The sequence below is a fragment of the Hemibagrus wyckioides genome, linkage group LG19 (assembly GCF_019097595.1).
Source record: "Hemibagrus wyckioides isolate EC202008001 linkage group LG19, SWU_Hwy_1.0, whole genome shotgun sequence".
Classification (NCBI taxonomy): Eukaryota; Metazoa; Chordata; class Actinopteri; order Siluriformes; family Bagridae; genus Hemibagrus; species Hemibagrus wyckioides.
Window position 1 is genome coordinate 13,882,501 of NC_080728.1, and position 26,017 is coordinate 13,908,517.

The 26,017-nt window shown below is 36.7% G+C and overlaps 1 protein-coding gene and 1 long non-coding RNA gene across 3 annotated transcripts in view; one reads left to right on the forward strand and one right to left on the reverse strand.

Annotated features, from left to right (window-relative positions):
- The window catches only part of btbd11a (BTB (POZ) domain containing 11a), a 214,870-nt gene that overhangs the window by 62,182 nt on the left and 126,671 nt on the right, over positions 1 to 26,017 (reverse strand). The window lies entirely within an intron of this gene.
- LOC131369731 (uncharacterized) lies at positions 7,917 to 14,136 on the forward strand. Its single transcript, XR_009207324.1, has 4 exons — positions 7,917 to 8,144; positions 10,676 to 10,823; positions 12,228 to 12,274; positions 12,637 to 14,136. It is a non-coding gene; the product is annotated as an uncharacterized LOC131369731 (long non-coding RNA).

Sequence of the window (26,017 nt, forward strand, 5' to 3'; positions counted from 1 at the left end):
TGATTCCTTGGTGTAGATCAGGAAGTTTGTGGCTTGCTCTCATGAGAGGCTCATCAAACAGTTATGAAGGTTGTGTCGAAATGGTTGAAACTTCGCAAGAATAAACTACGCTACACCATTCTGTGATCTCTGAGGCATTTTTTTGCTTTCTGCACCACTATCCATTAGCATACAAATATTCCCCATCGCCCTTCCAGCCAAAGTGTCCTTTTCCAGACACATTTTCTGCTGTTTACATGTAAACTTTTTTTTGTGTAATACGCCCTTTCTTATGCTTAATGATATTTTAACTGCTTATGTCTTTTTATATCCATTACTTGGCTTGCGCATGTCAACAACCATCTGTCTCTTCTTTTGCTCAAAGATGATTTTTGCCATGATGCAGCCAACCTGTGTTCAACCTCATAATAAAACAATAGAGATCCTCCTGAGAGGAATTTGAAAATAATTTAAAGTACACTACAAATTTGTGAATACATTTCTGACATTGTCGTGTAATGAGATGCTGAGAGGATGTAAATGCAGGTCAAATGGATTAACAAAGACAATTCTAAACACTTCTGAAATCAAAACAGGTTATGGTCAGGTGATCAGCAAACAACATAAACTGGGCAAGAGCAAGTTCAGAAATCCAGAAACAAGGTCGAGGTTAGACGGTGGTTATAAACGACCCAGAGCACAAATTTTACACTGAAAAGTAACTCATAATGGTTTAAATACACACACAAATGAAGAAGCAAACTGAAAAGGGACATGAAAGCACAAGAGTGACAACACAGAGGCAGAGACAGAAAAAAGTGGTGATGTAAACAAAACAAAGGCATGGACGACAAGCACTCAGCATGAGGGAAATCCCTGACAGATATCTGCACTAAGCAAAGAAAAAACCCACTAATATACAGTCATTTTGTTTATTTTTATAAGCGCTCCCAGAATAAGTGAGCGCACTTGGTCTGGAAAAGCATACTGCAATACATTTGGTGCTAAGCTGTAGTGTCAACAAGGGACTGTAGCAAAGCTGAAAGCGGCCTGGTCTTATCGTGTGATCCTTCATAGTCTGGAGCTTCAAAGAAGCCCGGAAAGACAAAGTCAAAGCAGCCTTTCCTTCCTCACTGGCCTTTCATCGGCTCACTGGTGGGACAGTAGGCATGGACTCTTTGAAGGTGATATCTGTGGTCTCGCTGTGATGAACATTACACTACTGCTGTATCCTTGAAATCAGTTAGAGCTCAGAGTATAAGCCAATACCTGATATTGATCTGTGTAGTTATTAAAACGGTGACCCCTTTAATAACTGTCCCGACCCTCAGCAAGCTTCTGTTGCAAAGTTATAAGAAACATCATGTGAAGCTGAGGTGATTTAAGATGAGTCGTGTTCTCAGGTGCTGCTTAACAGCATCCAGTCTTTGGCTGACAGATTTGTCTAACTAGTGTAAACATATTTGTCTGACATTTTTTTTAATGCAAGCTTATTGCATGATGTGTTAGAACAAGATTTAAAGGCCATTGGGGTGATAATAATAATGCTTTGCAATAAGCTTTTATGATAATAAGTGAAGCTTTATTCCAGAGATAATAAACTCATTGGTCTAATAAACTTTATTGATAATGCAATATACTGTAAGGCCATATCTATAATGAACTAACAAAGGATTCATGTTATATTGTGAATGTTGTTATAATTAATTATAAAAAATATTCACTGTGCATTACTGTGAAATATACCAAGGCGTTCTTGAGTGAAGCTCTGGTGTTACTTAAATAACAGGTTAATATTTTTCAATTAATATGCTCAGTCTAATACATTATCAATCTTTTATAATTAGCACAGGAAAATATATAATCATTTCTATGGGTTAATCTTCTGAATAGAAACGTTTATTTTATCTTTATAGAAGGAGTCAGGGGTTTTAATAAGTTTTTAATATATTAGCACCTCAGCATGGTTTGTTTCCTAGAACAGCATAGCCTCTCATGTTTTATTCCTTACTTAGTAACCTAATGCATTGTAAGCAATGGGAAAAAACAAAAGTGCATTACACTTGCCTTGATGTACCAAAAAGAAAAAGAAAAAAAGCTAAAAAATAGTACTTTAAAGTGATGGAGTTGGGATCTTATTGGTTTCATGATGTAAGAAAAGTGTATTCAATATACAAGTCATTAATATACCTTCCAGTCTTCTAATGCCGATTTAATGTAGATTTAATGTTTCCGAGAAGCAACACACTACAAAAATATCAAACCATTAAAGACAACTGCAGAGTTTTAATTCGATGGAAATTCAAATTAAAAGTTAGGAAAGAATCAGTGAGTTTTACAACAGAAAAAGTGTTCAGCTGATTTGTTCAGAGACAAAATACTCTAGACCCAAAGATACTGGGTAGGAGTGATGACATAGTCTCTATCCCTGTCAATCACAGCCACACTAGCCATTCATGGCTGTGTGTGAACCCATGTATGTGGAAGAAGGTAGGTTCTTCCAACTGTATTAGGAAAGTAGCTTAACTGTACAGTATTGTGTATCAGATACGTCACAATATAAAATATTTCTATGAGGAGACATTTGACACTAATCCGGGATTTCAGAAAATTTTTCTCCCTAAATAGAAACAGCTCAATTCAATTTGATTTGCATAACACTTTAAGCAATATACATTATCACAAAAAAAGCTTTAAAGGAATAAAAGATATAGATGTTTCTGTAGTTAAAAAAATTTTTTAAAAAATCTGAGAAGAAACCAGACTCCTTCTCTGGGTGCTTTCTTTGTGTGTATCTGCATATTTATTTAGCATCTAGAGTGTAATATTAATTTTAACTGAAGGACAGCAGGGATGATTAGTAACCGCTCTGGAAATTCACCAGGAATCCACAGAAGGTGAATCATTGGTTATGCCTCACTAGCCGGTAAATGAGTCGCTACAATAGGTGAGCGCTTTCACTTATGTGGGTGTGTAATTTAGGATCAGCCATATTGAGATGGCTCAAGAGTTCTGTCACTACATATGCAGCCGAATGATTTACCTACATTCTAGTCTTCGTTCTACTGCTCGTTCCAGTCGGTCTGTTTGAAAGGAAATTTGAACGGAGTGTACATGAAACCTTGGACATGATCCCTCATCGGTGCAAGAAGACAGCTCTGGCAAAAGATACAGACCCATGATAACTAAAACCAGCTGCTTCTGTAAGCCATTTCTTACCTCCTACTCTTCAGAGGCAGCTGTAAAACCCTGGCTCTTTCAGTCTGAATGTTCTGCAGCTGTAAAGTTTGCGGACTATACGTTATCCCTCTTAATTCTCTAGCTTCTCTACCTGAACCTTGTCAACATTTTCACATACTCTTCAGGAAAATTTTGCCCTTTCTGATGCAATACACATTTCAGCTATCCTCCACTTACGATTCTTATGTCTTGGCATTATTACTATGTCTTGGCATGTTCCACTCCACAATCTGGCACAATGCTGACACTCTTCACCTGAACACTAAAACATCTGTTTCCTCTTTATCTTCAGTTTACTCTCAGTATTTAAACAGCTCAATCATCATCTGTTTTTTGCCATCTTGTCAGTTACAGTATATGTAAGTCTAAGCGCTATTTCCAGATTGCTTATCTGGCTTTGACCTTTCTGATTTCTCTGTGTTTTTGATCTTGTTTTCTTGTATTGATCTGTTCGCCTGGTAATTTGACCTTTGCTTGTTTTTTGACCAAGATTCTGCTGGCCAAGTGGACTATTCCCTCTGTGTAATCACCCCAATTTGGTAACCTGCCAATTTCCACCCTCCAGTCAGCTGTCCCTTATCAACTGGGAAGGCTAACACATGCTTCCTCAGAGACACATGAAGCCAGCCAAGCACATCTTTGCAAACTGCCATGCAGGCTACATTACAAGGCAACATGACAACAACAAAGGAAAACTCTTTCCACATACATGAGCTCACAGGTGGCAGTGATTAGCTAGTGTTGATTTGATTGACAGGGGAGAGAGAGAGAGTATGCCATCCCCATCCCACCAGTGCTCTCTCGAATCCTGGTCATGGGCGGCTGTAGCGTTATCAGAATTCAAGCCTGCAATCTCCTGATGATAGGCCACCACTCTGGAGCCTGCCAACATGGAATTGATTCAAAATTAAGCTTGCATGCACTCGCCTCTGATTCGTGACAAGTGTATTGCATGTGTTGAGCTGGTGTATTGTTTAATATTGAGCTGTACCAAACCCAATAACCACCCACATAGTCGTGTGGTAATAAAAAATTCTTGACCTAGACCTTGATTTCTAGAAAGCAGAGGCTACTGACACATTGAATGTGTACATTTATCACTAGAACTCAGCGTGTAACAGAAACATTTCCAATATCACACCACATGTCCTAAAGTAATCTATTCCTATTATACCACAGCAATTTGCCATTTCCTGTCATTAATGAACACATCATGTGATTTGAATTCCACCTCAGCCCAGTGTGTGTATGGAGTTTGCATGTTCTCCCTGTGCTTCAAGGGGTTTCCTCTGGGTACTCCGGGTTCCTCCCTAAGCCCAGAGACATGTGCTTTAGGCTGACTGGCATTGTCTAAATTGTCTTTAGTGTGTGAATGAGTGAGTGTGTGTGTGTTTGGGATTTTGCCCTGAGATGGCTTGCCACTTCATCCAGGGTGTTCCCCACCTTGTGCCCCGAGTCTCCTGGGATAGAATCCAGGGTCGCTACAACCTTGTATAGAATAAGTAGTGCAGAAAATGGATGGATAGATGTTATATGATATACTATAGTATATAATAGAATACAATTACAAAATATGAAAAGTATTTGGCCAAATCCAAAATGGAGCCAAATAATAATAATGATAATAATAATAATACCTGCCACAAAACCTTTCATTTCTTTTGACCACACATCATGGGACACATACAAAACACAGCCTCACATCACTTGTGTGAAAATCCACACACTGCCACAGTTTTGCTTCCTAGTGTTTAGACATAATTAGGAAACAGGCGATAGAGACCAGATGGCTGTATCAGATTACAAATAGAAACATTTAAAAGAGTGTGTCAATACCATAACCCTGATTGGAGCAGCCAGGGGTACTGGTGTCTGAACTCCACTCATGTTTTATTCATAGCAGTCTGTGAAATCTCCTACAGTGAAGCCCTGTACAGCCGCACCAGCGGGGCCAGACAGTGATTAGTGCTCTGCTGCTCTGCTTACTTTAGAGTCTCTAAATCTCCCTTTCTGATGAAATATTGCACTCTATTGTTTATTCCTCAGTGCGGTACAGGATATATGGTGTTATGCGAATATCCATCAGTAATCACAAGAGGACACAGACGGGAGCTTGCATGATGAAACAAAATAACTGTAGCTTTTAATGCAGAAATTCTGACAAGGTGCATACTGCTGCAATTTCCACAATGAGCCCGAATTCACCACTCAAGGTTGTTTGTCATTTCACGATTACTTTCTGTCGACTTCGACTTTAAAGGCTTTTTATGGCAAAAAAATCTAGTAGACAATGGAAACATTTCACCATGTGAAGGGTTTTTCCAGGCTGCCACACATACACATGTTTAACTACGAAACTTGAGATTCTCCAATGTTTTAAATAAATAAATAAAAAAGAATACTTACATGTATTTCAACCCATTTAAACCGAATGCCATACTTTGGTGTAGAAGATGATACGTGTTAGAGTATACTTGTCATTTTTTGGTCTTCTATCATTACCCTTGAACGTGTCTAGATTTTATTTGTCTTTACTGACAGCCGGTAATTTAATGGCTGTGTTCCAAACCACATAGTAGTCATTGACAAGAGACATTGATCTACCACTGAAAGTAAATACTTGAACTGGGGAAAAAAAAGGGTTTTGTCTTTTTTCCCCAGAGTGTCTCATAAAAATGGTTAACAAATCGTTCATTCATTCATCCATCCATCCATCCATCCATCCATCCATCCATCCATCCATCCATCCATCCATCCATCAATTATTAACATGAAGGTAATATACTACAATAACATCACTGCCACTAAATATACTTGTTTAAAGTTAAATTTTTTAATTTTGAACTTGGGAATGAGCTTCAACACTTACTTCTTACCCACCGGATGATGTACGAAATATTTACCATGAAATGTTTACATCATCCCACATCTGTACACAAATCTTTATTAGTCTGTGTATCACATAAAGAAGGCAAATATCGTGAAGGCCTACTAACGACGGAAGAGAAAATGTTATTTTTCAGCTTAATTGTTGCCTCCAGTTACATTTTACAACTGCAGCGTTGTTTGTCATGGTCATTTGTTTCAGATTCCACACACATCTGCTTTGGGATAAGCAGGAAAACTCTCTAATACAGACCACACTATACTCCTGTTTGGCAATTAATTTTCCAATCTAATCTTTCTTATTGTTGGAGCAAGTTAATCTGTTAGAGTTCACAGAACAAGCAAGAAAATATCCAACAGTAGAACTCCAGCTTAGATAAATAACTCTATACAGTAGAGGCGTAACACATCACTATCTGTTTCTGTTAATGCTCTGGAGCTCCATATTCACTTTAATCAAGCAGTTATTTTTTTTTTGCTTGTAGTTGCCTGTGATCTTTATTAATAAATTTAGCTGGTTCAATTTCCCTACAAGCCATGGGGTCATGGTAGTGACTATAGCTTTTATCTGAGTCTCATCTCTGAACACTCGCTTGCACCCACATGACAGATAAACATTGTTGTGTTTTCTGTTGGATCGCAGTCCCCATACTGGTCTTATTCAGATGGCAGGTGCTTTCTTTCACGTTTTTTTTAGAAAAAAAAGTTTCTGTTTTGCAAAATACAACCCTTTTCATTACAAGTGATATTTATTATTGATGAGTGAAAAGTAGAATCTTTGAAAAATGTACATAAAATTCAATTTTCCCCATTTTTTAAATTTTGTGTTTTTGGTTCATCCTTTTTATGCCTTAATGACAATGTGACTCGAGTCGGCATGGACTCCACAAGTTTGTGCAAAAACCTGCATTAGTCATGAGGAAAATCTGACCTTGTATACAAATTAATTCACACATTTGCTTACATTTAAATAGCAACCTAGATATAGTGCAGAATCTTACATTATTAAATATGCAAGATATTGACTTTCTTAGTGTGAAATATTCCAAAATTCTAAAACCTCCTGTTGAAAACAAAAACAAATCAAAACCAAAAAAATGTATTATCCGACTTTTGGACCTCACTGTATACATTTGAAGAAACATCCTTTGTTCAGCAAAAATAATGTATTCATATTTGCTTGCATCCCTACTACACACACTGAGGTTCAGAAGGTCAGGGAGACTTTGAAGCTTGACTGGAATATTTTTGTATTTTTTCTGGATAAACACTATTATTAAGAAATATACAGATGAATTTGAATTTTTTTTTAATTTGCTCAGTTGTTCAGTAATCTGTTTATTCTTATTTTTTGTGTGTTTAAAGGCAAAATGAAGAAGCAAGGGATCCTCTCCAGTTCAGATCTATTCTACTAGCATCTATCAGACTACAGTAATTCCTGTCTGCTCCTACAGTATATAAATTAGTTTATATGTTCATAATATGTTCATCTGAAACATTCTTCTACCATGTTTAAAAAAACAAAAAACTGAAAATACCAAACCATAGCACTTTCATTAGGTTTTTCTACATCTGCCTCACCAAAAACCAAACTTCATTTAAAATCCCATTCCAAAGAAGCCTGCAGGATATTGCAGCCTACGGCTGACGGTTTACTATTTGGATTCTGCCTAGTACATTTGTCATGGTCGATTTGTGGGAAATTGTGCATGTAAGAGGAAGCTGTGAAGTAAAGAGGAAGAAACTGACGACTCAATTGCCCACAATGGTCAGTCACATCGCCAGAGAGGAAGGGAGAGGCTCTATCTTTTTTTTCTTTTTTTTTCCATTCTCGAGAATTGGATTTGGTCATTCCGATTTCAAAGGGATCCCACTAATCTTTAATGACTAATTAACAGTACAACGATTCCTCCAACGATTCTGTCTGCTGACCTGCACTATTTCAGGCTGTCTGAACAGTGTTGGACAAGTGAGTTCAACTAATCTACCTTGATGGAAATCAGGGCCAAGATGTGAACAAAGAAGCTTTTATTCAACATGTGAGTACTGAAAGGAAAGAATCCAGGGTGAAAACCCTCATTTTATTACATTATGTAAAAGATTTTTTTTTTTTTTCCTGAGACGTGGAAAATGAGAAGATCTCTTTTGTCAGCTAAAGACTGCTTCTTTTAAAGACTCCTTTATTTTCAGCGTTAATCATAGTCTAATTATTTTAAAGGATCTGATGGTGCATTCTGTTATAGGAAAATAACCACAACATGATGCAATGCCACACAAGAAGTAGAGTTATTATTGGACTATTTCCACCCTGAAGTTGATTATTTTCCAAAATAAATGAATTATTCATCATATTTTATAACAATTCGCTAGCCCTTTTAATTCATTATGGAACAGTACATCATAATTTTTCTGTGTTTCATCTGTTTATTGTGTGCAATGGTGTGGAACATCCACCATTATCACTCTTTTATTCTTTGTCTTGAAATTATTAGATAGTTAAAAAAAAAAAAAAGCAGATGTCATGTTATTGTGAATCCGCCAGCTATCTGTCCTGGAAAGTTACAAATCTGACACTAGAGACTCCTTCCAATAACGAGTGAGCAGTAAATGACTCCTCACTGAAAAACTCACCATATTAATGGCTGGTACGTTGATTCAATGGAAACAAGAAAATATTAGAATAATCGCTGCTATTAACAATTCTCAGTGCATTGTTTTATGTAGATCTCTCAAACTTCAAATTAAATCCAATCCAAGAAATGATACATGAAAATTGTTGCTATTAATGCGACAAAAAGACAGAAAAAAGAATATAGTGAAATTGAAATAATACAAAGCACACCTTTCTTCTTCATTCACCCACTAGTAGGCTTTCATTTATCCAGTGGGTTCTTTGTCAGATATGTTTGTCCCTCTGGCAAATTTTATAGAAACTAATGAATAGCTGTGAACAGGGTCAAGGCTTCCTGAAGGAGATATTAGTGTACTACAATGGGGAAAAAGCTGAAACCAATGTGCTATATAGCACAAATCAATTATAAAAAAAATCTCTATATCCCTATTTAACTTATTCATGACTTCACTCCATCATAGAAGAGAGGAACAAAATGTGCAGCGCTGCTGCGAATGATCCTAAAAGCTTTGTCTGACAGTTGCACTAAAGCCTAAAGCTAAAAGATTGTGTTGCTGTGCTTGGATATGTTTCAGGAGTTGGAAGAAAGAAAGAAAGAAAACTTTTATAAAATGAGGATTTGTTGTTTTGTTTTGTTTTGTTTTGTTTATTATCACAAATCTGACCATAGCTATTGACAAAAGCTTCAGATAATGAAAAAAAGTTAGTGAAAAGACAGAAGTAAAGGAAATAAATACTCCACTAGATTTACAGCTGAGTTGAGCTGAGCACAAGTCTGTATACGCTTAGGACAAAACAGCCATTTATTGTATTGCTGCCTCAAAGATCCAGGGTTCACTTTTTGATCCTGAGCTCGGTTTACTCTCATTGAGGAGTTTCACATGAGGATTCATTGGTCTACTCTTTCCTCCGAAAACAGGCAGGTATGATTGTGCGATTGTGTCACTGCGTGCCGGTAGGATTGTGTGATATCTTGTCAAGGTCATAATTATCCCTTACACCTAGCTTTCTTGGGATAAGCTTCAGATACACTGCAACCCTGACCCCTGTTTTCACTGAATGAATGAATGGATGGATGGATGGATGGATGACAAACAAATAAATGAACAAATGCCTGAAGGGATGGATGGATGGATAGCCAGTTGGAAGAATGAGTGGATGAATGCATGGATGGATGGATGGAGGGATGGATGGATGGACAAACAAGCAAATTAACAAATGCATGGATGGATGGATGGATGGATGGATGGATGGATGGATGAATGGACAAACAAACAAATGAACAAATGCATGAATGGATGCATGGATGGATGAGTGAGTGAGCGAGTGAATAAATGAATGAATGAATGAATGGATGAATTGAAGACATCAGGTTTGTTCCTTCATTATCCCAACTAAAAAATTTTAGTAATATTAAAATTTGCATAAAAATCTAAGCATAAAATGGTATTCAAGCTTACTGGCAAATCCCTTTTTAAAAATGCTTTTAGAAAATGTCTTTAGAAAAGCCTTCAAGCTCCTCTCTATCATAAAGCATAAAGCTACTTCAGGATCCTTTTAGTTCTATTCAACACTGACTTTTCCTGACATGTATGGCCAGTCTTTCTCTTATAGTCAATGTTTTTCTGCCAGATGTCAAATGCTGACTTGTTCAAATGAAGTATGGAGATCACGAGGGTCATATTTTGTCTCTTTTCAATCTGTTCAAACTATTTTCTTGGTTGTTTTGGGCTGTAGTCTTGTTGCAGGGTACAGCCACATTTTGAATTTATTCTAAAAAAAAATCTACATTGTAAAATAGAGGGAACATATTTTTTGCACGTTATTTACAGTATTAACTAACTGAATGTCTACTACTCAGTGAAGCGTAATAGAAATACATCCAGTCAGCTGAGTCACCATTAAATGCATTTATGGTGTACATTTCATTATTAACAGAATATGTGCAAGTATTGCTGTGGAGTAAACTGTCACCAGAACAGGCGAGTGCAGCTTCTGGGAGCCGAGCCAAAAAGCGGAGCCCTGTTTGCAGCTCCTGCTGGCACTTTTACAACAGAGGGGTGATTGACTCCATGCCAGCGTACACGTAGGTCAACAAAACACTGATTACTTTTTGTAAACTGGAGCTGAATTACTTACTGAATCAGCAGAATGTTATCAATTACAAATTACAAATTACAGATCACAAATGTGTATATTGTATAGAGTTTGGTAGTATACACACACACACACGTGTATATATATATACATATATATATATATAGTGCATTCAGAATGCATTCAGACCCCCTTCACATTTTTCAATTTTGTTTTGTTGCAGCCTAAAACTACAACATTTGTTCAAATACATTTTTTGCCTCATTAATCAACATTCAGTACCCTATAATGACAAAGTGAAAAAAAAATTCTACAAATGTCTGTAAATGTATTACAATTTATTAAAAAACGATGATTTGGAAAGCCACACACCTTTCTATAGAAGGCCTCACAGCTGACAGTGCATATCAGAGCAAAAACCAAGCCATGAGGTGAAAGGAACTGCCTGCAGAACTCAGAGACAGGATTGTTGCAAGATACAGATCTGGGGAAGGCTACAAAAAAAAAAATTCTGCTGTATTGAAATTCCCAAAAGCACAGTGGCCTCCAGAATTCTCAAATGGAAGAAGTTTGGCACAACCAGGACTCTTCCAAGAGCTGGTTGCCTGGCCAAACTGAACAATCAGGGAAAAGGACCTTAGTAAGGAAGGTGACCAAGAACCTGATGGTCACTCTGACTGAGCTCCAGAGATCCTGTGTGGAGATGGGACAAAGGTTCAGAAGGACAACCAGTCCTCCACCAATCTGGGCTTTATGGCAGTGTAGCCTCTCCTCAAAAACACATGAAGGCCCACTTGAAGTTTGCAAAAAAGCAGACTCTCAGACTGTGAGAAACAAGATTCTCTTGTCTAAAGAAAGCAAGGTTGATTTGTTTGGTCTCAATTCTAAACATTATGTCTAGAGGAAACCAGGCACTGTTCATCACCTGCCTAATACCATCACAACAGTGAAGTATGGGGTGTTTTTCAGCAGCAGGGACTGGGAGACTAATGAGGGTTGAGGGAAAGCTGAATGGAGCAAAGCACAGAGATTTCCTCAATAAAAAGATGTTCCACAGCATTCAACCTCAAACTGGGCCAACATGACAACGACCCTAAGCACACAACAAAGACAACACAGGAGTGGCTTAGGGGCAACTCTCTGAATGTCCTAGAGTGGCCCAGCCAGAGCCTTGACTTGAACCCTATTGAACACCTCTGGAGAGACCTGAAAATGGCTGTCCACTGACGATCCCCATTCAACCTGACCGAACCTGCAAAGTTTGTTGTGTCATACCCAAAAAGGCTCAAGGCTGTAATTGCTGCCAAAGCTGCTTCAACTAAGTACTGAGTAAAGGGTCTGAGTACTTATGTAAATGTGATATTTCAGCTTTTTCTTTTTAATAAATTTACAGACTTTGACCTGACCTTGTCGATGGATGCAGCACTCTGAGAAAAGCAGGTCAGGTTTAACAGTCATGTTCTAAAACAATATTAAACAGAAACCAGAAAATTACAATAATACCACAAACCCTTCTGACACATCGATAACTTATTTCACACTATCCCTAATTCCAGTTACATTCACAGCCATCAAAATATCATCAGCCTTCAGTGTTTCTTGTGATTTTAGATTCTTATTTTAGTCAGAATAATTAGTGAAATGGTGGAAGGAATGAGAATGAGCAAAGTAGTTACATTAAGACTGAAATCATCATTATCAACACTCAGTAATGCAAAATGTAAAACAGCTGTATTTTTAGTCTGATTAACCCTTTTTTTAATGAAAAAGCTACAGTTTGTGACCTTGTTTTTTTTTTTCAGGTTTGTTATTTGGGCTGTAGGACTCCAGTCTCAAGATGTTTTCTGTATTGATTTGAACCTGTCTGGGTATCTGGATTTGGATTGTCTCAGTCTCGGGCATGGGTCTGACTAAATATGGTCTTGGTCTCAACTGAGAGTTAAAATGAATTATCAGGTTGCCTTTCCTTTTTTGACAAGAATAATTGTTTTTATAAATCAAAATACCTAATGACTGGCACAATTCTTTTCCTCCTTCTCCTCATGCTCCTCCTCCTCTTCAACGCACAATGGAAACCAAGTGGTTTCATTCAGTAGTAAAAGCATTGCATGAAAGTGAAGTTGAAGGTTTTCAGTCACATCCTCGTTGATGCTGAGATTTGACCTCACAACCACCTCATGTGTAGCTCAAAGGCTTAACTAATGAGCCATCGCTTCCCTCAACTACTCTGAACTAATTCTACCACCTCTACCGTTCAAACAACTGAATAAAAGCAGAATTTTACTGCTTAACTAAGACACAGATTTTAACTAGCATATAAACTTCAGAGAGCATTTGTGCTCGCATAAATTAGTCGCTAACATAAAAGGTACGAAAGCAAATCTGTTCATTTTCATTCTCACTCCTGGATAAAACGACATATATCCCAGTATACACTGCACATTCTGGTGTTTACTCTAAACCAGTGCACTGCTAAAACTGCTTACTCATGCAGTGCAGTAGCACTGCTAAAAACTTATTAAATGACATACTTTGGATCCCAATGATTTTTTTCTTAATTAAAAACTAAGGTCTTTAAAAACGCATAGGTGAATTCTCACATCCGAATAATTGCCAAAGTAAAAGTAGGAAAGTATACAATGAAAAACAAAACTGCTCAACTACTCATTACACAGAATTTTAATTAGTTTACATTTATAGCATTAATCTGTAATCTTCCACTTCTCTTCATACAGGGAATTTCTTTTATTGGTCCAATCCCAAAAGGCTATCTATTCACTATATTCTGCTCTAATGTATAATCTACAATAATAATATATCTATAATTTCAATTATTCAATCTTCTTTTGTTTGATTTCGTGTTTATTCTTATTTATTGTGCTGTAACTGAAATGAAATAATATATCTTTGCCTTGTTTTAAGACTCTTTTCTATTCTTATTTACCTCATGTTATTTTTTATTAAACGTGATTATTATGTTTTCACTTTCCTGATATAGACATCTCGAGTTCTGGCTCAGAACAAGGAAAATATCTTTGTTTTAAGCTTTATTTTTTTATTATTATTAATTTTCATTTTGAGTAAAGAGTGGGATGTAATTTAATATGTAGCACACAATATTTCTGATTTTTCTATTTCTGGTGCCTCTGACTGCGAGTGACCTTTTTCTCACTACGGTTCATGGAGAAAGAATGAATATTTTGTGATTTCATCTGGCTTACCAATATCAGACTGCCAAGAAGGCTGAAATTGTTCAAATTTAAAGAAAATAGGCCTGATAAGTGAAAAAGTAATAAAAGAAAGAAATGAAAAATGAATTTAAAAAAATGAAATAAAAAATATTTATACCACTAACCATTGAGAGCCAGGTGTGTGTGTGTGTGTGTGTGTATGTGTGTGGTTGGTTGGTTGGTTTTATAAAATGAAATGCATAGCTATTTTAAAATAATAATAATAATAATAATAATAATAATAATAAACAGTGCAGCTTTTTATATTGGTGCCATTTATAGTCACCACAATGAATCCATACTTTACTGGATATAGTGACATTCATATAATTTATATATATACTATGTTTGTGTAGTGTAATGTAGAATAGTGTAGAGTAGAATAATGTATAGTGTAGAGTAGTGTAGAGTACAGTAGGGTAGTGTAGAGTACAGTAGTGTAGTGAAGAGTAGAGTAGTGTAGAGTAGTAGTGTAGTGTACATTACAGTAGTGTAGTGTAGTGTACAGTAGTGTAGTGTAGTGTAGAGTACAGTAGTGTAGTGTACATTACAGTAGTGTAGTGTACAGTAGTGTAGTGTAGTGTAGAGTACAGTAGTGTACAGTAGTGTAGTGTAGTGTAGAGTACAGTAGTGTACAGTAGTGTAGTGTACAGTAGTGTAGTGAAAAGTAGAGTAGTGTAGAGTACAGTAGTATAGTGTGGAGTACAGTAGTGTAGTGTAGAGTACAGTAGTGTAGTGAAGAGTAGTGTAGAGTACAGTAGAGTAGTGTGGAGTACAGTAGTGTAGTGTAGAGTACAGTAGTGTACAGTAGTGTAGTGAAGAGTAGAGTAGTGTAGAGTACAGTAGTGTAGTGTACAGTAGTGTAGTGTAGAGTACAGTAGTGTACAGTAGAGTAGTGTAGAGTACAGTAGTGTACAGTAGAGTAGTGTAGAGTACAGTAGAGTAGTGTGGAGTACAGTAGTGTAGTGTAGAGTACAGTAGTGTACAGTAGTGTAGTGTACAGTAGTGTAGTGAAGAGTAGAGTAGTGTAGAGTACAGTAGAGTAGTGTGGAGTACAGTAGTGTGTGTAGTGTACAGTAGTGTACAGTAGTGTGTGTAGTGTACAGTAGTGTGTGTAGTGTACAGTAGTGTGTGTAGTGTACAGTAGTGTACAGTAGTGTGTGTAGTGTACAGTAGTGTAGTGAAGAGTAGAGTAGTGTAGAGTACAGTAGAGTAGTGTGGAGTACAGTAGTGTAGTGTAGAGTACAGTAGTGTACAGTAGTGTAGTGTAGTGTAGAGTACAGTAGTGTACAGTAGAGTAGTGAAGAGTAGAGTAGTGTAGAGTACAGTAGAGTAGTGTACATTACAGTAGTGTAGAGTACAGTAGAGTAGTGTACATTACAGTAGTGTAGAGTACAGTAGTGAAGTGTACATTACAGTAGTGTAGAGTACAGTAGTGTAGAGTACAGTAGTGTAGTTTAGTGTAGTATACATTACAGTAGTGTAGAGTAGTGTAGTGTAGAGTACTGTAGTGTAGTGTAGAGTACAGTAGTGTAGTGTACATTACAGTAGTGTAGAGTACAGTAGTGTAGAGTAGTGTAGTGTAGAGTACTGTAGTGTAGTGTAGAGTACTGTAGTGTAGTGTAGAGTACTGTAGTGTAGTTTAGTGTAGTATACATTACAGTAGTGTAGAGTACAGTAGTGTAGAGTAGTGTAGTGTACATTACAGTAGTGTAGAGTACAGTAGAGTAGAGTAGTGTAGTGTAGAGTACTGTAGTGTAGTGTAGAGTACAGTAGAGTAGTGTACATTACAGTAGTGTAGAGTACAGTAGTGTAGAGTACAGTAGTGAAGTGTACATTACAGTAGTGTAGAGTACAGTAGTGTAGAGTACAATAGTGTAGTTTAGTGTAGTATACATTACAGTAGTGTAGAGTACAGTAGTGTAGAGTAGTGTAGTGTAGAGTACTGTAGTGTAGTGTAGTGTACAGTAGTGAAGTGTATATTACAGTAGTGTAGCGTACAGTAGTGTAGAGTACAGTAGTGTAGTTTAGTGTAGTATACAGTACAGTAGTGTAGAGTACAGTAGTGTAGAGTACAGTAGTGTAGTTTAGTGTAGTATACATTACAGTAGTGTAGAGTACAGTAGTGTAGAGTACAATAGTGTAGTTTAGTGTAGTATACATTACAGTAGTGTAGAGTACAGTAGTGTAGAGTACAATAGTGTAGTTTAGTGTAGTATACATTACAGTAGTGTAGAGTACAGTAGTGTAGAGTACAATAGTGTAGTTTAGTGTAGTATACATTACAGTAGTGTAGAGTACAGTAGTGTAGAGTAGTGTAGTGTAGAGTACTGTAGTGTAGAGTACAGTAGTGTAGTGTACATTACAGTAGTGTAGAGTACAGTAGTGTAGAGTAGTGTAGTGTAGAGTACAGTAGTGTAGTGTAGTGTAGAGTACTGTAGTGTAGTGTAGAGTACAGTAGTGTAGTGTACATTACAGTAGTGTAGAGTACAGTAGTGTAGAGTAGTGTAGTGTAGAGTACTGTAGTGTAGTGTAGAGTACAGTAGAGTAGTGTACATTACAGTAGTGTAGAGTACAGTAGTGTAGAGTACAGTAGTGAAGTGTACATTACAGTAGTGTAGCGTACAATAGTGTAGAGTACAGTAGTGTAGTTTAGTGTAGTCTACATTACAGTAGTGTAGAGTACAGTAGTGTAGAGTAGTGTAGTGTAGAGTACTGTAGTGTAGTGTAGAGTACAGTAGTGTAGTGTACATTACAGTAGTGTAGATTACAGTAGTGAAGTGTACATTACAGTAGTGTAGAGTACAGTAGTGTAGTTTAGTGTAGTATACATTACAGTAGTGTAGAGTACAGTAGTGTAGAGTAGTGTAGTGTAGAGTACTGTAGTGTAGTGTAGAGTACAGTAGTGTAGTGTACATTACAGTAGTGTAGATTACAGTAGTGAAGTGTACATTACAGTAGTGTAGAGTACAGTAGTGTAGAGTACAGTAGTGTAGTTTAGTGTAGTATACATTACAGTAGTGTAGAGTACAGTAGTGTAGAGTACAGTAGTGTAGTTTAGTGTAGTATACATTACAGTAGTGTAGAGTACAGTAGTGTAGAGTAGTGTAGTGTAGAGTACAGTAGTGTAGTGTAGTGTACATTACAGTAGTGTAGAGTACATTACAGTAGTGTAGAGTACAGTAGCGTAGTGTAGTGTAGTGTACATTACAGTAGTGTAAAGTAGTGTAGAGTAGTGTACATTACAGTAGAGTAGTGTAGAGTACAGTAGCGTAGAGTAGTGTACATTACAGTAGTGTAGAGTACAATAGTGTAAAGTAGTGTACATTACAGTAGTGTAGAAAAGTGTAGAGTAGTGTACATTACAGTAGAGTAGTGTAGAGTACAGTAGTGTAGAGTACAGTAGTGTAGAGTACAGTAGTATAAAGTAGTGTACATTACAGTAGTGTAGAGTAGTGTAGAGTACAGTAGTGTAAAGTAGTGTACATTACAGTAGTGTAGAGTAGTGTAGAGTACAGTAGTATAAAGTAGTGTACATTACAGTAGTGTAGAGTAAGGTAGAGTACAGTAGTGTAGAGTAGTGTACATTACAGTAGGGTAGTGTAGAGTACAGTAGTGTACATTACAGTAGAGTAGTGTAGAGTACAGTAGTGTAGAGTAGTGTACATTACAGTAGGGTAGTGTAGAGTATAGTAGTGTACATTTCAGTAGTGTAGAGTACAGTAGAGTAGTGTACATTACAGGAGGGTAGTGTAGAGTACAGTAGCATAGAGTAGTGTACATTACAGTAGTGTAGAGTAGTGTAGGGTATTATACATTACAGTAGTGTAGAGTAGTGTACATTACAGTAGTGTAGAGTAGTGTAGGGTATTATACATTACAGTAGTGTAGAGTAGTGTACATTACAGTAGTGTAGAGTAGTGTACATTACAGTAGTGTAGAGTAGTGTACATTACAGTAGTGTAGGGTATTATACATTACAGTAGTGTAGGGTATTATACATTACAGTAGTGTAGAGTAGTGTACATTACAGTAGTGTAGAGTAGTGTACATTACAGTAGTGTAGAGAAGTGTAGGGTATTATACATTACAGTAGTGTAGAGTAGTGTAGGGTATTATACATTACAGTAGTGTAGAGTAGTGTACATTACAGTAGTGTAGAGTAGTGTAGAGTATTATACATTACAGTAGTGTAGAGTACAGTAGTGTAGAGTAGTGTAGGGTATTATACATTACAGTAGTGTAGAGTAGTGTACATTACAGTAGTGTAGAGTAGTGTAGAGTATTATACATTACAGTAGTGTAGAGTACAGTAGTGTAGAGTAGTGTAGGGTATTATACATTACAGTAGTGTAGAGTAGTGTAGGGTGTTATACATTACAGTAGTGTAGAGTAGTGTACATTACAGTAGTGTAGAGTAGTGTAGGGTATTATACATTACAGTAGTGTAGAGTAGTGTACATTACAGTAGTGTAGAGTAGTGTAGAGTATTATACATTACAGTAGTGTAGAGTACAGTAGTGTAGAGTAGTGTAGGGTATTATACATTACAGTAGTGTAGAGTAGTGTACATTACAGTAGTGTAGAGTAGTGTAGGGTATTATACATTACAGTAGTGTAGAGTACAGTAGTGTAGAGTAGTGTAGGGTATTATACATTACAGTAGTGTAGAGTAGTGTAGGGTATTATACATTACAGTAGTGTAGAGTAGTGTAGGGTATTATACATTACAGTAGTGTAGAGTAGTGTAGGGTATTATACATTACAGTAGTGTAGAGTACAGTAGTGTAGGGTATTATACATTACAGTAGTGTAGAGTAGTGTAGGGTATTATACATTACAGTAGTGTAGAGTACAGTAGTGTAGGGTATTATACATTACAGTAGTGTAGAGTAGTGTAGGGTATTATACATTACAGTAGTGTAGAGTACAGTAGTGTAGGGTATTATACATTACAGTAGTGTAGAGTAGTGTAGGGTATTATACATTACAGTAGTGTAGAGTACAGTAGTGTAGGGTATTATACATTACAGTAGTGTAGAGTAGTGTAGGGTATTATACATTACAGTAGTGTAGAGTAGTGTACATTACAGTAGTGTAGAGTAGTGTAGGGTATTATACATTACAGTAGTGTAGAGTAGTGTACATTACAGTAGTGTAGAGTAGTGTAGGGTATTATACATTACAGTAGTGTAGAGTAGTGTAGGGTATTATACATTACAGTAGTGTAGAGTAGTGTAGGGTATTATACATTACAGTAGTGTAGAGTAGTGTACATTACAGTAGTGTAGAGTAGTGTAGGGTATTATACATTACAGTAGTGTAGAGTAGTGTAGGGTATTATACATTACAGTAGTGTAGAGTAGTGTAGGGTATTATACATTACAGTAGTGTAGAGTAGTGTAGGGTATTATACATTACAGTAGTGTAGAGTAGTGTACATTACAGTAGTGTAGAGTAGTGTAGGGTATTATACATTACAGTAGTGTAGAGTAGTGTACATTACAGTAGTGTAGAGTAGTGTAGGGTGTTACACATTACAGTAGTGTACATTACAGTAGTGTAGAGTAGTGTAGGGTATTATGCATTACAGTAGTGTAGAGTAGTGTACATTACAGTAGTGTAGAGTAGTGTAGGGTATTATACATTACAGTAGTGTAGGGTATTATACATTACAGTAGTGTAGAGTAGTGTAGGGTATTATACATTACAGTAGTGTAGAGTAGTGTACATTACAGTAGTGTAGAGTAGTGTAGGGTATTATACATTACAGTAGTGTAGAGTACAGTAGTGTAGAGTAGTGTAGGGTATTATACATTACAGTAGTGTAGAGTAGTGTAGGGTATTATACATTACAGTAGTGTAGAGTAGTGTAGGGTATTATACATTACAGTAGTGTACATTACAGTAGTGTAGAGTAGTGTAGGGTATTATACATTACAGTAGTGTAGAGTAGTGTAGGGTATTATACATTACAGTAGTGTAGAGTACAGTAGTGTAGGGTATTATACATTACAGTAGTGTAGAGTAGTGTAGGGTATTATACATTACAGTAGTGTAGAGTACAGTAGTGTAGGGTATTATACATTACAGTAGTGTAGAGTAGTGTAGGGTATTATACATTACAGTAGTGTAGAGTACAGTAGTGTAGGGTATTATACATTACAGTAGTGTAGAGTAGTGTAGGGTATTATACATTACAGTAGTGTAGAGTACAGTAGTGTAGGGTATTATACATTACAGTAGTGTAGAGTACAGTAGTGTAGGGTATTATACATTACAGTAGTGTAGAGTAGTGTAGGGTATTATACATTACAGTAGTGTAGAGTAGTGTACATTACAGTAGTGTAGAGTAGTGTAGGGTATTATACATTACAGTAGTGTAGAGTAGTGTACATTACAGTAGTGTAGAGTAGTGTAGGGTATTATACATTACAGTAGTGTAGAGTAGTGTAGGGTATTATACATTACAGTAGTGTAGAGTAGTGTAGGGTATTATACATTACAGTAGTGTAGAGTAGTGTAGGGTATTATACATTACAGTAGTGTAGAGTAGTGTACATTACAGTAGTGTAGAGTAGTGTAGGGTATTATACATTACAGTAGTGTAGAGTAGTGTAGGGTATTATACATTACAGTAGTGTAGAGTAGTGTACATTACAGTAGTGTAGAGTAGTGTAGGGTATTATACATTACAGTAGTGTAGAGTAGTGTAGGGTATTATACATTACAGTAGTGTAGAGTAGTGTAGGGTATTATACATTACAGTAGTGTAGAGTAGTGTAGGGTATTATACATTACAGTAGTGTAGAGTAGTGTAGGGTATTATACATTACAGTAGTGTAGGGTATTATACATTACAGTAGTGTAGAGTACAGTAGTGTAGGGTATTATACATTACAGTAGTGTAGAGTAGTGTAGGGTATTATACATTACAGTAGTGTACATTACAGTAGTGTAGAGTAGTGTAGGGTATTATACATTACAGTAGTGTAGAGTAGTGTAGGGTATTATACATTACAGTAGTGTAGAGTACAGTAGTGTAGGGTATTATACATTACAGTAGTGTAGAGTAGTGTAGGGTATTATACATTACAGTAGTGTAGAGTACAGTAGTGTAGGGTATTATACATTACAGTAGTGTAGAGTAGTGTAGGGTATTATACATTACAGTAGTGTAGAGTACAGTAGTGTAGGGTATTATACATTACAGTAGTGTAGAGTAGTGTAGGGTATTATACATTACAGTAGTGTAGAGTACAGTAGTGTAGGGTATTATACATTACAGTAGTGTAGAGTACAGTAGTGTAGGGTATTATACATTACAGTAGTGTAGAGTAGTGTAGGGTATTATACATTACAGTAGTGTAGAGTAGTGTACATTACAGTAGTGTAGAGTAGTGTAGGGTATTATACATTACAGTAGTGTAGAGTAGTGTAGGGTATTATACATTACAGTAGTGTAGAGTACAGTAGTGTAGGGTATTATACATTACAGTAGTGTAGAGTAGTGTAGGGTATTATACATTACAGTAGTGTAGAGTACAGTAGTGTAGGGTATTATACATTACCGTAGTGTAGAGTAGTGTAGGGTATTATACATTACAGTAGTGTAGAGTACAGTAGTGTAGGGTATTATACATTACAGTAGTGTAGAGTACAGTAGTGTAGGGTATTATACATTACAGTAGTGTAGAGTAGTGTAGGGTATTATACATTACAGTAGTGTAGAGTAGTGTACATTACAGTAGTGTAGAGTAGTGTAGGGTATTATACATTACAGTAGTGTAGAGTAGTGTACATTACAGTAGTGTAGAGTAGTGTAGGGTATTATACATTACAGTAGTGTAGAGTAGTGTAGGGTATTATACATTACAGTAGTGTAGAGTAGTGTACATTACAGTAGTGTAGAGTAGTGTAGAGTATTATACATTACAGTAGTGTAGAGTACAGTAGTGTAGAGTAGTGTAGGGTATTATACATTACAGTAGTGTAGAGTAGTGTAGGGTATTATACATTACAGTAGTGTAGAGTAGTGTACATTATAGTAGTGTAGAGTAGTGTAGGGTATTATACATTACAGTAGTGTAGAGTAGTGTAGGGTATTATACATTACAGTAGTGTAGAGTAGTGTAGGGTATTATACATTACAGTAGTGTAGAGTAGTGTAGGGTATTATACATTACAGTAGTGTAGAGTAGTGTAGGGTATTATACATTACAGTAGTGTAGGGTATTATACATTACAGTAGTGTAGAGTACAGTAGTGTAGGGTATTATACATTACAGTAGTGTAGAGTAGTGTACGGTAGTATACATTAGAGTAGTGCAGAGAACAGCAGTGTAGAGTAGTGTACATTACAGTAGTATACATTAGTGTAGAGTAGTGTAGAGTACAGTAACGTAGAGAAACCACATCATATCTTATTTCTTATTCTCCTATAAATGCCCTAGCATGCTTTATCCTTTATATAACGGATAGTATTTGAAAAATAGCCCGAATATCCATCAAGTAAGCTTAAGCAAAGCCTGTTTGATATAACAAACACCTGGAAAACACAGGAGCATCGTTCTATTGTAAGATTGCAAAAATGCATATTAAATCCATTCAGCTCTTAATTAACTAGGCCCATATGAGTCCAGATTTCCTGGCCAAATTTTGAAATCAATTCAATCTGTATGCATGACCACAGGAGAATACTTGGAAGACATCATTGCCATCTTGTGACTAAGAAAGGCTTTTAGCCAAGCAGTTTTACTGAATTGAGAGACAGAAGAAAAGGCGCTTAAAAGCACACATAATAATCTGAATCCTCTTATGAAATAAAAGAGGAGGAAGACTGATAATCTAAGGCACATTTGTACCAGAGGGAATAAAAACTAGTTGTCTCTGATCTCTAGATACAAATTTACTACATATAGTCATGCAGACACCCACATGCACGACACACAGGGATGTATCCACAACCATGCGAAAATAACCCTAAAAAAACCCAAATCACTATGGCAACAGCATTCCTGCTGATAGATGACACATTACCCTTTAAAATGCCTACTGTAACTATGTAACATTCTATTTAACCACGATTACTTTTGGTTTCTCTTTAAAAATAAAAAGGAGACCGGTAGCAGACAGCTATCCCTTAAAAAAGTAATAGCATGACCTAAACAGCATATGTGAGCCAAAGCATGAAACAGATATTCCCTATTGGTCAGCGCTTCACACTGGATTGCGTTCCCTGGCCTTATTAAGTAGTATGTGTCTCCGACCACAGAAACCTCTAAGGAGACCCAATGGCACATTAGATGGATAAACTCTCATTAATGAACAGCTTTAAAATGGCCCAGGCAAACACACAGGCCAGAATAAAACTAACAACAACTCCTACACAGCGTTGTGGCGAGTCTGAAGACTATCCCAGGGGACTCAGGGACAAGGTTGGGGACACTCTGGATGGGGTGCCAAACCATCAGAGGGTACAATCACACACTCACATACTCGTTCAAACACTATAGACAGTTTAGAGATGTCAATCTGCCTACAATGCATGTCTTTGGACTGAGTACATGGAGGAAACTCATAAAGGTGCCAAAAACTCCAAATGTCTACATATTCTAGTCTCACAATAAAGTAGAGGTGTGCATCCAGATGCTGGAGAGGGCCTGGTTTTAAAAGGGAGAAGTTGTAGAGGTCTGGTTTTGACTGATAATGTTGATAACACATTGAAAGAACCTGAAGTGGTGGCAAGCTCACTCAGTCTGATGGGAATGTCTGAAACAGGCGGTCACCTGGATGTATTGGGTTATTAGCAATGTTCTGACCATGTGTACATGCTCTGGTGTTAAACAGTACATTGATGTGTGAGTGTGTGTGAGCAGGTATTTAATGATCTTCAGCAGTATTACTGTTGTAATAGTTTCCTAGACTGCTAGAACAGAAGGGGAACCAAAGTGATGGAGAATGTTATGTGTACAGATGCTTGGGAGCATCTTGGGAAATCTGAACCATTGGTTCACATTAAACTGGTGCTGTTGAGAAAGAGAGGTGGGCATGATGGTTGGCCTCTGCAAATATAACTGTGGGAGTAGGGGTGTCAGAAATCCTCTGGGTTATATAAAAAAACAATCCTTTACATACCTCTACTATAAGTTTATTTGCCAAGTACATCATTTCAGCATTTAGCATGAGGCTACATTAGGACACTTAATTACTATTAAAGTGCTTTTACAAGCTGGGAATTCGGGTATGTAAATGGAGCAGAATTGGGTAATCATCAGTTATACCCAGTAGACCATTCAGTATCTGAAATCAATGTACAAAGGATTGTTGTAATTATACCTTCACAGGAAGACAAAACAAGTGGCCGGTTATTAATGATACTAAGCCTAGCTTTTGGCACAATAGTGAATGTCCTGCATGGTGTTATTAACATCAGAAATGCCCTTGGAAGTTGTTCAGGGTTTGCAAAGCTGTAACTGTAAAATATGAACTGAAGAAATAACAAATAATATCTTTCTGACCTTTTGAAGTGAATTTGACTGCCAATATAAACTGCTTTGCCTTTTATTCCTTCTTCATCATAGCAAACATTATTTCTCATATAGTTTGGGACCATAGTGTTATAAGAGTCCCATCTATTCTTAACCCAGTTAGAACCTTGTAATACTAATGTCAAGTTTCCTACAGAAACATATTTCTCAAGCAAAAACTGCCAAACCTGCTGTGACATGAGCGCACACACATTCACCAGTTCTTTACGCATTATTATGCCTCATATTGTCTCAGGCTGTTTTTCTTGCCACCGTTGCCTCTGGCTTGCTCATTAGGGATAAATCTAAATTTAAATGCGAAACCTTTTATTCTCAGTATTCCCGTAAAGCTACTTTGTGACAATGACCATTGTTATCGCTATACAAATCAAATTTAATTGTTTTTTCATTTTTTGCTTTTCTTACCATAAATTTTAAACCATGTAATAATAATGAAATCTAAACACAGTCAAATAGTACTTATCTAAATGTTATTGTAGCAAGCTAGCTATAACATTAGAAGACTTTATTTTCACCCAGTCAAGACGAGTACAGTGAAAGTCTTTTCTTAGCTTGAGAGGAAGCTGGGATCAAAGTGCAGGGTCACCTGAGTTTCTACTATTAGGTCATTTATTGTGTGAAAGGATCCAATTTACCATGATTTCACACCAGAAAGCAATTAAACAGGCTAATTTTCTATGTATGTAAGCAAGACGGCAGAGAAATTTCAGCGACGATGCTGAACAACATTTGAATTGTGAATTTCTCAACTCTAAGTTGAAAGAATGTGACAAATCCAAATCTCGAATCATTCCTCTGAGCGTAATTCAATCCCCCATGAACAATGTTAATTCTTTCCTGCAACTATTTCCATTTATTGTTTAATGTGCAAAAATAGAAGAATGGAAACTTATCTGTGGTTCCATTTAACACTAAAAGGTGGAAGTAAATCGGAAGAAAAACAGGGCTTGGAAGTAGCAGAGATTGTTGGTGTCTCTGGTCAGTGTATGTAGCAAACCCAGTTAGCTAACCAATTTCACTAACACTGATTTGTGAAGTATATATTTTGTGTTTCACTATTTATACAGTAGCTACTACTGTTTCTCCTTAGAATGCTGGACAGTGCACCGGGAGTAATTGCAGGCCCATGAGACACAAAGGGCACATCCCAAATTGTATACTTATGCACTATTCTGTGCCATTACGTGTGAGTAGTGTGTTCACACTGAAAGAAGTGCATTTCAGCTACCCAGATGAGGCTCTTTTTAAATGAATGGTGGACACTTCAACAATTACAGCTTTGCTTATTTAATGATAGAGGGGCGGGGATGAGAAAAAACATCACAGCATTCAACTAAACTTTTTGCTATGCATTACATGTATTTGACATCATTTGATGACATCGACTGGGAAACGGCTTATAA